Source organism: Nomascus leucogenys, chromosome 10, assembly GCF_006542625.1.
Source record: "Nomascus leucogenys isolate Asia chromosome 10, Asia_NLE_v1, whole genome shotgun sequence".
NCBI classification, from domain to species: Eukaryota; Metazoa; Chordata; class Mammalia; order Primates; family Hylobatidae; genus Nomascus; species Nomascus leucogenys.
Window position 1 is genome coordinate 75,249,404 of NC_044390.1, and position 12,468 is coordinate 75,261,871.

Below are 12,468 nucleotides of genomic sequence, written 5' to 3' on the forward strand. Positions count from 1 at the left end.
TTAACTGCAGTCGAACATACGTACACAAGTGTACAAATAAAGGTGCAGCTTGACGCATTTTTACAAAGAACACGTTCACGTAACCAGCACCCAGATCAATATTTCAGCCCCAGAAATCATCCCTGCCCCACTAGCCCCCTTCTAGTAACAACCTCCCACCCAATTGTAACCACTCTCCTAGCAGCTTGGTTAGTTTTGCAATTTCTGAACTTACATAAATGGCAGCAGACCACGTGTGCTCCCCCAGGTCTGGCTTTCTTTGTTTAACATTCGGTTTGTGACATGCATCCATGTGATTGTATGGTAGCCATGCTTCATTCATTTTTACTGCTGTATAGTATTCCACGGAATACTATATTCCAATGAAAGTTTCCTCCAGTACACCTTCTGCACTTCTAATTCCACCTTGATGCCTGCTTTGCAGAGGGCTGAACAGATCGAGCATGAGTGAATACAGCACTACTTACCTATTCTTCCACTGATGGATATTTGGCTCCAGTTTGGGGGTATTATAAATAGTGCATTCTAGAATGTGTATTTTTGTGCAAATATCTGCCCATTTGTGTTAAGTATCAAATTTTAAAAATCTTTTTAGAGATAGGGTCTGGCTGCATTGCCTAAGCTGGAGTGCAGTGGCATGACCTTGGCTCGCTGCAGCCTCAACCTCCTAGGCTCAGGTGATCTTACCTCAGCCTTCTGAGTACCTGGGACCACAGGCATGCACCACTATGCCCAGCTAATTTTTGTATTTTTTTTTTTTATAGAGACAGGGTCTCACTTTGTTGCCCAAACTGAGTCAAATTTTTTGTTATTTAAAAGTTTAATTAGAAAAGGATGGCCTTATAGGATTATCATTCTTAATCTCTTTCAAGATGATATAAATACGTTTTTGATTGAGAGAAGGGGTGAAACCATGTTAGGACTCCTGAAGCTGCACTTGTCCCCTGCCTCTGGGATCTGTGTCCTAGCTTTCACAGGTCTGCCATCTGACTGTCATTGGTCCCCTGGAACAAGGTAAAGGTTTCTGGAGATTTTGTAGGAAGTGCATTAAAGGGGAAGTCCCATACAGTACCTCACGCAGGAGGACCCTCCATGCACATGGAGAATTCATATGACCTCGGGCAACTTAATCTTGTTAGTCTCAGGGATTTCACCTGTAAAGAAATGTTAGCAATGAATGATCTTCTGAGATGTTTCCAGCCCTCAAATAATTTGAGACTGAATTGCTGTTGACCATTCATAATTATGACCATAGTTATCTGTTGAGTGTTTATATTGCTTTAAACAATTTCTACAGATTATCTCGTTTAATTCTTCAAGGAAATCACATTGGAAGAATCGTAATGTTTAGTAAACTGAAGCTCAGAGAGGTTAAATCCCTTGCTCAAGGCACACAGCCAACAAACTTCAGAATGGGGTAGAAATGAGGCCAGTTCCACCTGGCCTTGACTCTTAGCTGTGGCCCTATTCATTTTTCTTTAATTAAATATTTCAGGCATACAAAAACATGTAAAAAATAATAGAACAAGCTTCTGTGAAACAGAACATGAAAAACACACTTAAAGCTCTTTGCAAACCCTCCCAAACCACTTTCTTCCCAGCTGTGGTAACCTCTGTCCTGAATTTGGTGTTCATCATTCCATCATGTTTTTATGATTTTACTATATATATATATATGCATAAAAATATACTGAATTGCTTTTCAGGTTTTTGCATGTTATTAAATAGTAAAATTCTATATGCGTCCTATGGCAACTCGCTTTTTTCCCCCACTCAACACTATAGTATTTTAGATTTATCTGTGATGATACATAGAGTTCTAGCTCATTAATTTTCACTGCTGCATGGTACTCTCCTTTAAGAATATGCTGGAATTGATCCATCCATTCTCTTGTTGATGAGCATTTAGATTCCTTCCAGTTTTCCACCATTAAAAAGTGCCGCAATATATATTCTTCTACATTTGTATACTGAAATTCTGAGGATGAACTCTCCTGATCATACCAGGGGCTCTGGTCTGAATATGTGTGTCCTTCCAAAATGCATATGTTGAACCAAGCCTCCAAGGTGATGGTGTTAGGAGCTGGGGCCTTTGGGGGTGATTAGAGTAGGAGGGTGGAACCCTCATGATTGAGATGAGTGCCCATATAAAGGAGTCTCCAAAGAGCTAGCTAGCCATTTCTACCATGTGAGGGCACAGTGAGAAGGTGCCATCTATAAACCAGCAAAAAGCAGGCCCTTAGCAGACAGCAAATCTGCTAGTGCCATGACCTTGGACTTCTCAGCCTCCAGAACTATGAGAAATAAACTTCTATTGTTTATAAGCCATCCAGTTTATCATATTTTGTTATAGCAGCCCAAACAGACTAAGATACAAGGTTTTCTTCTAATTTCTATGTATCTATGATAATACTGGACAATTTTCTTCATTCATCAACTTTTTCATGAGCACCTACTATGTGCCAGGCCCTGTGTCGGGTGCTAGGAACAGAGACGTGGTTACAAGACACAGCTCTTTATCTCCAGGAGTTTGCTTGGGAGACCAAGCATCAACCTCTGTCAGATGGGCTAGGAGGATGCTGGGAGCTCACAGTAGGGCTCTAAATGGAGTGGCGAGGGAGTGGAGAGATTCCACAGATGATGGAGAAACACAGGGCTATGGAGGTTATGACCAGCCTATCTTGGACACTGCGCCCAAGTTCCTTGAGTTCAAAGACCTCTTTAGGTGTATATTTGCCCCTAGGACAAAATCACAGTGACCCCTTGCAACTCCCTCTTCCCAACCTCATTCTCCCTTTCACATATTAATAATAATGTGAGTCAGTTGTTTTTTTGCCTGAAAAAAAAATCTGTGACAACTACACACGCTTGAATTCCAGGACTAGAATTCTCTCCAGTGCCCTGAATAAATGACATCCACACTTTGCCTTGGATATACACTGTCCATCTGGAATCGTTATAATAACAGGTCATGGCTCGTGTGCATAATACATGTATGGTCGACACTATGGTAAACTGTCTGTATGAGCCTATCACTTAATCTGCACAAAATGCTCGTAAAGTTAGAAATACTGTTCTTTCAATTTTGTAGAAGATAAGGCCCAGAGAGGTTAATTAACTTACCCAAGGTCACCCAGCTAGGAGATGGCAGAGCTGGGGTTCCATTCCAGGTCTGGCTGACTCCAGAGTCCTTCATCTCAACCCTTTGAGCACTGTCAGGATATGCCTGACATTTCTGAAGGCAAGTCGCCTTCTTTCCACAATAGAGCAATACCATCTAAGGGAAGTTACTTACCGCCTGACACAGCCCACTCACTACTCGCACATTCTCTCCACTTGTTCCAGCTATGGAGGAAATTAGAGCAAATCCTATTTTTAGACACTGTGGTTCAAATGACAGTGATGTATGGGGTAGTGACTCGTTTTATGAACGTAGTTCGGAGGTGTCGGCGGATCTTCATGCTCGGAAACTCTCTTACATCACCCTGTTTTGCTCTTTATAATTTATTTCAAAGATCGCTTTGTTTCTTCTCCCTTCTCCTTGAGTCCTGCAACAGACTTCAGCCAGAAACAATAAAATTCTGAGCTGAAATAAAAGGCAACGAGAGAGGATGAGGCTTCTCTCAGAAACCTGAAACACAAATCATGTCAGGGATACATAGGGGTGGAGCACAAGCCCTTAGCAAAAATTAGAGTGTGCTCAATGGTTAGGTCTAGAAAAAACAGACTTCATCCCTTCTTAGCAAAATTGATTGTATGTGTGTTTTAGATGAAAATCCTACAACTGTACTGCTTTTTTTTTATGGCTAATTATAATCTGCTAGTTTTGAAGGCCAGCAAGAGGGCTAAACAATGCTTGTGCAGAGCCCTGGCAACCTCAAGACAGGTAGGGAAAAAGAGGAAGAACAGAAGAGGAGGGAGGGAGATGATTGACAGGAAGTGTAGGGAACAAATGTGGAGGGCTTAACATGTGCTGCTGGTAACACCCACCCACTTTAATCAGTTTCATTCTCTTGTCAACATTAGAAGAAATCTTTAGTCCTATTTTACCGATTGGGCAACCAAGGCCAGAGAGGCTAAGTCATTTACCTTAGGACACACAGCTGGTAATTACGGAGTTAGGATTGCAAGATGCAGCAAAATAAAATAAAGGACATCCAATTATATTTGGATTCCGAGTAAACAATGTAAAAAAATAGTGAAAGTATATCCCATGTAAAATTTCAGACTTATACTAAAAATTTAACTGGGCATCCTGTATTTTACCTGGCAACTGTTGAAGAGATTCAAATTTAGTTCTCTTTGTTATTTCCCAGACACCCCTTACTATGGGACATATATAATACTGTAGAATATGTGATCAGTACCAGCAGATACTGGTTGAGTTCAGGCCTCAAGCTTTATATCTGCTATTTTGCTTGAAATGCCTTTAATCCTTATATCACCTATCCAGTAGGTACTACCATTGTTCTCATTGTATGGATGAGGAAACTGAGGCTCCTCAGGATGAAATAACTTGGTCACGGTGACACAACCAGAAAGTAATAGAGCCCATGCTTGAACCCAGTTCTGTTTTGCTCAAGAATGGTCACTCAAAAACAAAAACAAAAACAAAAAACAAAAATCAAAAAACAGTTAAGATTTAACCCATGTACAGAAAAGCTCTTGATATGTAAATATACAGTTCAACGACTTGTCACAAACACCTGTGGAGCCACCAGCCAGATCAAGAAAGAAAAGATGTCCAGCTCCCGTTAGGTGCCCTGCCCTGTTATGAGAGGTGCTGTTCTGCCAGAGCTTCTCTGGGAATTCTGTGACTACGGGCATTACGGTCCTCATTTTACAGATGAGGACACAGAGGTTCAGAGAGGTGCTGTGACTTGCCCAAGGTCACAGAGCTTGGAAAGCAACAGGCTCCGAGAGGGCGAGTGATCACCCAGAGGTCACACAGCTAAAACTTACCACCTGTTAAAACTACAAACGAAATACCAAAAACCGAAACTGCGCTTTATTGGGTGTTTACTATTTGCGAGGCACCGTGCTAACCTTCTTGGTCGACAACAGTAGCAGCAGCAGCAGCAAGCACTCTGCCATTTGGGGTGAATACTCCCCGTGTCAGGCAGCTTGGCACTTTGCGTAATCCGCCCAGTGAATTCTTCCAGCGACCCTATGGCTTGGGCTTGGGTCTCGAACCCATTTTACAGAAGAGGACACTGAGGCCGGAAGGCAGAGACCCCTGCCCGATATGCTCAGCCGGCCTGACACCGGCTATGCCCGGCTCCCCGAGAGGCTGCGGGAGGGCCAGGTGGCATGCAAGGAGTTAAGCGGTAGGCAGTGCTGTGGCTCCGTGCGAGGAGCGCGCCAGGCTGAGGCGCGCTGCTGGCGGCGGCGGCAGCGGCGCGGGGAGCTAGGGCTGGAGACGTGAAGTCCAGGGGAGCGAGCAAGGCAGCCGAGGAGGCAGCGGCGAGGCAGCGAGAGAGAGCCAGGCGGCCGGAGCTCCGCGCCGAGCCGCAGCCGGTGCCTTGCGCGCACCGGGCCCGGACATCTCCATCCCCGGGGCGGGTGCCCGCGCGGGGCCTCGCCGCGGCTCGGGGCACCCGCAGTGCCGCCGGCCCGAGCGCCAGGCTCGCAGGAGCCCGGCTTTCACTTCCTCTCGCTTCCGCCCGCCTCCCTGGCTCGCCGGCTGGCGTCGCCACCGCCTCCTCGTCCCCGGCCACCGCTGTCGCCGCTGCTGCAATTCAAGGCGCACACTATCCCACTTTCCCGCTGGAGGCGCAGAGGATGCCCCTTGAGCCAGACCTGGAGAAATAGCCCCAGGGCCCGGCAGGAGCAGCCTTGGTGGCGAGAAAGGAAATCCAGGCTCCCCTTTCCTTAAAGCCACTGCAGCAGCTGGGAAGGCGCCCACAGAGCGGGCGCGCCAAGCGGGACGCGGGAGTCGCAGAGAGGGACCCCGGGCGCCTGCTGAGCTCCGCTGGCAGAGTTTGCAAGTGGCAGAGACCCTTCAGGTAAGGACTCAGGTGCCTGGACCTGGGAAGAGGGCTCCAGGAGGGAGCCGGGCGCGGAGCTGGTGCGAAATGTCTTCTGCCCCTAGATCTGGGCTTCGCTTTCCAGACGCTTCCCCGCCGGTTGGGGGCTCGTCGTCCAGAGCCCGGCGAGTGAAGAACCCAGAGTGGTGACAGCCCAGCTCTGCGTAGATGACAAACTTTCTCTCCTCTGGCAGAGGGTGGGACATTCCGGCTCATCCAGGCATCCTTCCTCTGGGCATTCCTGTGCCCCCTACAGGCATGCATTCAAGGGCTTCTCCCGCGGAGGTGGGCCAGCGGGGAGGCAGTGGGCCCCGTAAATTTGATTTATGAATCACCCTCTTTCTGGCCAGTGCAGAGTTCCAAGGGAGAGGGAGCTAGTCATATTTCCAAGTTGGCTGCAGAAGATGTTTCTTGGGGGTGATACTCTGGTGAAGAAGGCTGCCTGTCATCTGATGCCAACAGCCAGAGCTGCCCAGGCAATGGGTTTTGTGTAGGGTGCCTTGCAGATTTGCTTATGTCTATTCTGGTGTGTGTGTGTGTGTGTGTGTGTGTGTGTGTGTGTGCACAGACAGAGAGGGAACTAGAGACTAGGGGACCAACTCAGCCAAATCACCTCCTTGCAAGCCTTTCCAGCAGCCCCAGGTATCTTGGAAAGAGCCAACTCACCTCCTTGGCAGAACCACTAGGAAGGGTGGAGGTCACTTCCTAATTCTTACAGCTTCAAAGGGGCTGCTCCTTAGGTGAGCAAAAAAATAGGGGAAGTTTCCTGGCTGCTCAATGAGACCATTCCTATTGGAGCCTGGGGAGGTGCAAACTTTTTGCAGAAAAGGGGCTGGAAGGGCCAAGTGGAGAGGGGCTCCTGACATTCTCATCCCCACACTCTAGGCCCCTAGAGGCTCTGCTGAGCCCCATACACCGTTCATAAGTTTGGCTAGATGATTTTTTCTATTAGTAAAAAGCATGCTCCAAGGAGGTCACCTGGTCTCTGAGGATCATTTTGGAGCCGCCCCTGTGGTCACAGCCCCATAGATGGCATGGTGCTACCTACTTGGGCTGGGCATCTGCCTCTGCAGAGTAGCATTGCTGTGTTGTTTTTAAGACAGTTCTTGGGGTGTGAGGTGGGATTCTGATCTCAGGCCAAGTTAGAGCTGCGTCCCCAGGCTGCCAAAACCCAGGAATTCCTCCAGGGCATCAGAATCTGGTGCTTGATGTCCTGGAAAAAAGCCCTGGGTCCGGGTCAGGAGATTGAGCTTCAAGTTGGCTCTCATTTGCTGTGTGACTTTGGGCAAATCACTAGACCTCTCTGGGCTTCAGTTGCTGCTTCTCAAAAGTAAAGAGATTTCATGTATCCTCAGAGGTCCCAGTTCAGTTGAGACACTCTATGGCCCTGAGTGATTGTCGCTGATGAGATTTTTGTAATCCCAGGAGGGGATCTTAATTTAGAATTTAAGAGACCTAGGTCTCAGATCAGATCTAAGTTTGACCAGTCACTTCCCTCTCCACACTTCGGCTCCTCCACTATAGGATGGGAAGTTCACAGTTCCTACTTTAGAGGGCTGTTGAGAGGACTAACTGAGATGGTGCCCGGAGGGTGCTGATTGTAGAGTTTAGCAAGGAGTGAAGCTCAACGGTGCCAAGGCTACCTGCTTTTGGGTCTCGTGTGTGGGCATCTATCTGGGTGCTCTTTTCCCCAGGGAGACTGGCCCTGTCCCACCGAGCACCAGGTGATCCTTGACTTCATGGCAGGGCCCTTGTTCTCTCCAATCACCTGACACTGCAGTCCCCGCCCTCTCTCTGCTTTCTCATAAAATCTCTGCTGGACCAGCCACTCCCAGTGGGGAGTCCAGGGTGGTCTGGGAGTGCTGGATGCACCCAACTGCTGTATCACCAGGACATCAGGAGGTGGAGGTAGGCAGTCTCCATGGCTTCAATTTCGCAGCTGTCTAGGGACCAGGGCAGAGAAGTTCAGAATGTCTGCGTGTAGGGCACTCAGTCAGCTGACGCTTGAGAACTACCCCATGCTGGGCAGACAAGGCTACTGTTCTTGGCAGGAAAAGTCAAGCTGGGGAAGGAAGTGTCTTACAGCATTGTGTGTGTGTGTACGCGCGTGTGTGTGTGCTTGCATATGCACACACGGGGGATTGCTGAAATTGTCAGGGAATGCAGTGGACTGGTCAGTGTGATTTTTTTCTGTGTGGTTCTGAGGCTTGTGGGTTGCCCCGGGTTTATGCTGAAACCATCAGTGGGGAAGGCAGACCCCATCCCAGTGACATGGAGTGAATTCATGGGGGACAGGAGCAATTCCACTGTATGCTTACTTAGACTTGACTTTTAAGACTCTGAGAAAACGAACAATTTGCTTTCATGGTAGAGTAAGGTGTGTGTGTGGACACGTGTGTGAATGTGTGCATATGTGTGCATTCTCATGCAGGTGTGGGCTCATGTGCTTGTGTGAGCATAACTTACATGAGAACCATAAGTGTGTGCACTCATGTGATAGTGTCAGTGTGTGTACTTGGTGTCTGATGGATTTGTGAGTGTGAGTGTGCATGTCTATGGATTTGTGAGTGTGTGTGTGCATGCCTGCAAGAGAATGGGTGCACTTGTGAATCTGTGCAAGGGTGGGTATGTATATACATTTGTGAATGTTAAGCAGTTGTATATATGTGAGTCATGTGTGTCTGGGCTAAGCAGGTGTATGCCTGCACAGATGCACGTGTGTGCTCTAGGGGATCTGTGCAGAAAGATCCGTGTTTAAGAAGCTGTACTGTCTGCCTGGTGCATGTTTTCATAGCTGTGTGTGTTATTTGCATGTCTATGTGGGCGTTTCTCAGTGCCTGCATATATGTGGGCATTTCTCAGTGCCTGCACACATGTGCATACAGCCATGTGAGTGTGAGTTTGTGCTATGCACTTACAGGCATTATGTATCTGCGTGTTTTTTAATGTACCTTTGTGTGTGCCTCTATGTGCATATGTGTGTGTAGCATTGCACACCTGATTGTCTCTGTATGTGTGTGCATCTGTTTGTTGTGGTGTAATCTCTGTGAATGTCTCTGTGTATACGTGTGAGTTTCTGAACGTGTGTATCTGTGAATGTTAGCGTGTGCATTTGATTGTGTCTGTGTATACATGTGTGTTTCTGTAGGTGTGTGACTGTGTGTATTGCAGTGTGAACTTTTTGTGGATCTCTCGACATATACACAGGTGTTTCTGAGTATATGTGCCTCTGCGTAGCATTGCATACTTGAGCGTATCTCTGTGTGTATGTGTGTGTTTGTGAGTGTCAGTATCTGGGTGTGTTGGTTGAAGTGTACATTTGAGTGTGTCTGTGTGCATGTGAGTGTCTCTGAAGGTGTATTTCTGTGTGTTCCAGTGTAACTTTTGTCTCACGTATGAGTGAATTTCTGAGTGGTGTTGTACTGTATCTTTTTGCACATCTCTGGGCGTACATGTGTGTTTTTCTGAGCGTGTTTGCCTGTTTATGCAGCAGTGTAACTTTTGTGCATGTCTGTGTATATGTGTGTACTTCTAAGCATGCACATCTCCAAGGGTGTGTCTGAGTGTCTCTCGGGGTATAACCAAGTGTGTGGGTAGAGGGGTGTGAACATACCTGTGAGCTTCCAAACAGAAACCATCTCTGAACTTTTGAGATCACTCTTCTCCCTGCTCCTCAGGACTGAACTGTGCTTGTGCCGTGCACCTTCCGAGTGTTGATTCAGCAATTGGTGCCAGCTCTGAGCAGAGTGTTTGTTGTTGCGTGCTCATTTTTCCAAGTGCCTTTGCCTTGCAGTGCTCCAAAGCCTGGTGTATCCCCCTGCCCCCGCCTCCCTCACCTTCTGTAACAGCCCAAATCTATCTTGCCAGAAGCTTCCACTTAGGACGGCTGCTGAACAAACTCGCAGATGTTAAAGGCACAGGTATAATTTTAGGCAGAAGGTCTGAAAATAGGCAGCCTAGGATGTGCTGAACATCTCGACAGCAGTGTTTCTAATTAGGAGCAACTTGTTTTCCTTAAATAAACAAATCAAGTGAGGAAAGAAATTGCCCGAGATTAATGGCTCCCTGGAGCAGGTCCAGATGTTGGGAAGATAGGGACTGTGGTGGGGTATGGGTGGGTCTCTGGTTCCCCATGGACCACAAGTGTTGCTGCTTAGGGGCCTTCCAGACTTTGCCCAAGAGCTGATGAGGCAGAACCTTGAGGTGAGAAGCTGGTGAGGAGGGCAGGACTGGGCCACTGTGGGGCCCCTTTTCAAGGTCCGCCAGTGCCTGATTATCAGGATGGATGCATCACTGTTCCCATTTCCTCCCTCCTCCCTGTATCCATGCCCTTAGCCATAAGACGTCACTGCTCTTCTCATTCAAGGAGCAGGCAAAGCTTATGACCCTGCTGCCTCCCTTTGGGGTTCGGCCATGTGACTAGGTTTGGCCATTAGAGTGAAGTGGAAGAGACAGTGTACCCATTCCAAGCTTACGCCTTAGGGGACCTTGTGTGTTTCTGCCATGGCTAGGTGGAGAGCTGCTCTCTCAGCCTGGCCCTAAAATGGGCAGATGTTAAGCCCAGACCTTGGTGAAGGGATGAGTCCAGCCAAGTTTCAGCTGGTCACAAGCAGATCAGCAAAATAAATGCCTCTCATAGATACCTCACTGGGGTTTTCTGGTTGTTTGTTACACACAATTGTCATGGTCATAGCTAACTGATGCAGTTACCAGTAAGTCATCTTTATTTCCTTCTCCTGTTTGACCCTGGTACTTATTCAGAGGTGCATAATGAACACCTGTACTTCTCACTGTTGGTGCCCTATTCCTACCTTGCTTTCTGTCCATCCTAATATCAACACTAATAATAATAAGTAACACGTACAAAGTGTTTACCAGGTGCACACGCTGTGCCAGGAGCTTTGTATATCACCTAGTCTTCTGTCAGAGAGATGAATGACTTGCCCAGGTGACACAGCTCAGAAGCCAGGCTTTCTGGGATTTGCACACAGATCACCTGATGTCAGAGACCGTGTTTTTAACCATGATGTCATATTGCCTCCCCAGTGCCAGCAGGCATGTTTTATGTAACTGATGTTATAACATATATTTGACATTTCCACCTTCACTCACCTGGAGGTTTGGTTGGCAGAAATGAATCATGTCACAGAAGTGGGAAGTGTCTATTTGAACGTGGTGAGATTTCTTCATCCATCCATCCTTCCATCTGTCCATCCATCCGACCATCCATCCATCCATCCATCCATCTATCCATCCATCCGTGCATTCATTCAAGTATTCATTCAGCATCAGTATTTGCTGATATTCAGTGTTTGCTCAGAATCTTCTCAGCATATACTCTGTGCTGGGCACTGAAGATACAGAAATGAGAGACCCCAGCTCTGTCTTCAATGAGCTTACAATCTGAGGTAGAAGTAGGAGAACCTGGGTTCTGAAGGCAGATGAAGCTGGGCTCCAGTCCAGACTTTACCCTTTACTGGAAGGAACTTCAGCCCCACCTCACTGGATTGTTGTAAGGATCAAACAAAGTAATGTTGGCAAAGTCCTTACACAGTGCCTTGCCTGCTGGAAGCCACAATAAACAATAACTCTTCTTCCTCCTATTCTTTCTCCTCCTCCTCCTTATGGTGGAGACAGTTGAATGTCACTGCCACAGCAATGCAGAGATAAGAGAAAGTAGGGGCCTCCAGATCCCAGATAGGGTGACCAATCATCCTGACTGTCTGAAACTGAGATGTTTCTTTAGAATACAGGACTTTCAGTGCTAAAACTGGAGGAGTCCCACACAAACCAGGACAAATTGGTTATTCTCATCCCAGAGGAAATATTGGACCCAGCTTGGAATGGTCTAGAATAGAGGCCAACAAACTATGGCCCACAAGCCAAATCTGGCCCACTGCCTGTTTGTGTAAATAAAGTTTTATTGCAACACAGCTAAGCCCATTCATTGACCTATTGTCTATGGCTGCTGTCAAGCTACAACAGCAATGTTGAGTATTTGTGACAGAGATCACATGGCCTGCAAAGCCTAAAATACTTACTCTCTGGCCCTTTACAGAAAAAACTTGCTGACCCATGAGCTGAAAATCTCAGCCAGGGTCCTGGGCTTTGGACTAGGATGACCAAGGCAAAAATCTGATGGACTTGACTGAATCATTGTGAGTCAAGTGACATATGGGGTTTGCATTCATCCACAGGTGAGGCATCTGGAGGGTCAGAAGAGGTGCAATAACTCCAGAGACTGTGAGCTGGAGAATTCTTAGATGGAGAGATGGAGACCCAGAAAGGGAGAGAGACAATCCAAGGCTACATAGACAGTAGGAGGCAGGTGACAGTGGTCCTGGGGAAAGAGTTTCTGAGTGGGAACTGAAGAGGTCTGAATCCCAGCTCTGCACCAACTGACTTAGTGGCCTTTAGCAAGTCCCTTCCCCTCTTTGGGCCT

At 47.3% G+C, this 12,468-nt stretch overlaps 1 protein-coding gene across 4 annotated transcripts in view; it reads left to right on the forward strand.

The window, feature by feature from the left end:
• The first annotated feature begins 5,362 nt into the window (after nucleotides 1-5,362).
• The window catches only part of WSCD2 (WSC domain containing 2), a 123,044-nt gene continuing 115,938 nt past the window's right edge, over nucleotides 5,363-12,468 (forward strand). The window contains exon 1 of one of the 4 annotated variants that reach the window (XM_030821319.1): nucleotides 5,363-6,005. The gene's annotated coding sequence lies outside the window, so the exon portion shown is untranslated. Of the gene's footprint in view, nucleotides 6,006-7,732; nucleotides 7,935-12,468 lie in introns of those variants that run through there. The other 3 variants (XM_030821317.1, XM_030821320.1, XM_030821318.1) reach the window with 3 other exon arrangements.